Here is a 2,591-nt window from a genome sequence, read left to right as displayed (position 1 = left end):
GGAATTCAAGTGGATAAGGAAATATTTGAAGGACTTCCCTGGCGGTCCAGTGGTTAAGACTTCACCTTCCAATGCAGGGGGTGCGGGTTCGATCCCTGGTCGGGGAGCTAAGATCCCACACGACTTGTGGCCAGAAAAGCAAAACATAAAACAGAAGTAATATTGTCCCAAATTCAATAAAAACTTTAAAAAAATGGTCTACATAAAAAAAAATCTTTAAAAAGAAAAGAAATATTTGAGAGAGGCTAAATAAGATTTTGGCCCTTGGGAAGACTATGGTATTTCTTTCTTTTTAAAAGTGCGTTTAAAAGAAAAAGAGACACCTTTTTAGGAGACGAAAGGAGGTAACTGGTTTATAAATAAGACTTACTTAGGTTTATGGTCTCTAGGATTTGCCATAACATGTTCCCTGGAAAAGGAATTCCATGCTATTGGAAAGTGTGCAGTATGCCTCCAGTCTACAATGAATTTGAATCGTCAAAGGTAACAGCCCAATAGCAAACGTGAGTCATCTTTCCAAATGATAAGCAAAGGACAAAAATTAAATGAGAGCAGGAAAAAAGCAGAGTTACTGGAAGCTTTATTGGATTATCCGGAGTGTTAGTGCATCTCCTCTACTTACAGAACTGGATTTGCCTTTTGAAGACATTCTAGCTATTAGGCACCATGCTAGCTGGCATGGCAGTGTGGCTTCACTGGTTTATTGGCAATTACCACTTTTTTCTTGTCTGATGGTGCTAGGAACATGGGGGTGGCTTTAAATATGCTATGGGAGAGGTTCTTGCTTTATTTGGCATGACGCTTCAAGGAACGAGCAATAAAAGGAAAAATGGCGGGAGGGAACTCTTAAGCCAAGTGCAATGAAAAACAGTGAACATTATCTGATCTTTCACCCTCACAACTCACGGTGAGTGAGAACAGAAAGTCCATTCATTAGGATGAAGCCTGACATGCAGATATTTGGGTCTCTTGCTAGAGAATAAAAGATGAGCTATCATTAAAAAGACATACAGGGAGCCACAAATCTTCGTATTACTGCGTTCAGAATGACTAGGGAATCTCCTTGTCAACTGTAAGGCCAGCTATGAGTTGACCACAGTGCCTGAACGTCTTCTGGTAATTTAGAAGGATATATGTGGCATTTATCGAAATGCTTTTCAGAGGAGAATTTCTTTTCAGGGGTTCACCTTCACAATCCATGTGTACCCCGTCATAATAGAAACACATAGTTCAAAAAAAATCCCTTCTGCCAAGTTGGACTTCAGTGAAATAAAGAGCTGATCATTCCATAATGCTTGTAATCATTTCTCTTCCACCTTCCCTAGGAATTTTGTTTTCCTTTTTTTGCCATATATCCCTGCTCACTAGCTTCTCCAACAGAACAAAGACGAAATTTTAAAAGATGGTGTTCAAACAAGAATTTGAATCCTATGCAAAAGCAGCAGGTTTGGGAAAAGGTTCTATGAGGAAGAGGCTGAAACTTTATTTACCAGGAATTTGAGAATTATGTTTTAACTGTTTCAAAGTCTCCCAGTGAGAATTTTTCAGAATTGACCACCGGATCAAACAGGAATTTTGAGACAGGCAAATCAGTAAATACCTTAAAATCACATTCCCAAAGGCCTGTCTCTCATAGCTAAAGTTTCACCATTAAAGAGATGGCCATTTGAATTATAACCTACCATAAAGCAAATATTCCCTGAGACGTGATCACATATTAATGCACTGTTATCTCTTCATACTGCCACAGGGTGACTTCTGTAGTCTGATTCTATTTCTGGAATAATCATTGCCTGGGAGTAAATTTGAAGAGCATGTAGGAGTGATGGGGACCCTAGTGGGGAGTGGGGTGGGGTAGAGATGGAGGGAAGGAGATGGTACACGAACCAAGTAGAGAAAGTGGTGCAAAGCAAGGGCACTGACCCAGGAATCTCTGGGTTGAGCCCAGTGAGCACGTCTTGTCTGCCTGGGAGCTGCATGGGCTGCTAAAGCAAGGAGAGGAAGGAGAGGAAGGGGACCCTGAAATAGATTTTATCTACACAGTTTGGTTTAGTTCTGACTCTTGGCCACCTAGAGAGTAGACAGGATGACAAAGATTTTAGCTTTGGTGACAGGTCAACTCTGGGGAGGAGAAGACTGCAGAACGGACTAGGGTTTTGGCCTGCCATGGTGTGTGTGTGCATGTGTGTGTGTGCGTGCATGTGTGTGTGCGCATGTGTGTGTATAGAAATCAGAATCAGGAGTTTGACAGCAGAGCAGGCACTTCTGGTTTGAACAGCAGAGTCATCTTGGTAAGCAAACAGAAACTCACAGTAAGTCGCACTAAGAATCAGAACAGAGGCTGGATTTGGGGGTTAGAGGATAGGTGGTGAGGAGTTCAGTGGCTGGGAAAAGCTCTACTGATCTTTGCTCTTTTTGGCATTGTGCCTTCTTTGTCTTTTTCTCTCTTGTCATTTTGTGTTTGTCTCATCTTTCCTTTTTATTTGTTTGTTTCTTTTAAATGTGGTAAAAAAAAAAAAAGACACAAAATTTACCCTCTTAACCATTTCCAAGTGTCCAGTTCAGTAGCATCATGTATGTTCACACTGATG

This window comes from Tursiops truncatus, chromosome 10 (genome assembly GCF_011762595.2).
Source record: "Tursiops truncatus isolate mTurTru1 chromosome 10, mTurTru1.mat.Y, whole genome shotgun sequence".
Taxonomy (NCBI): Eukaryota; Metazoa; Chordata; class Mammalia; order Artiodactyla; family Delphinidae; genus Tursiops; species Tursiops truncatus.
This window is presented reverse-complemented; position numbering follows the sequence as displayed.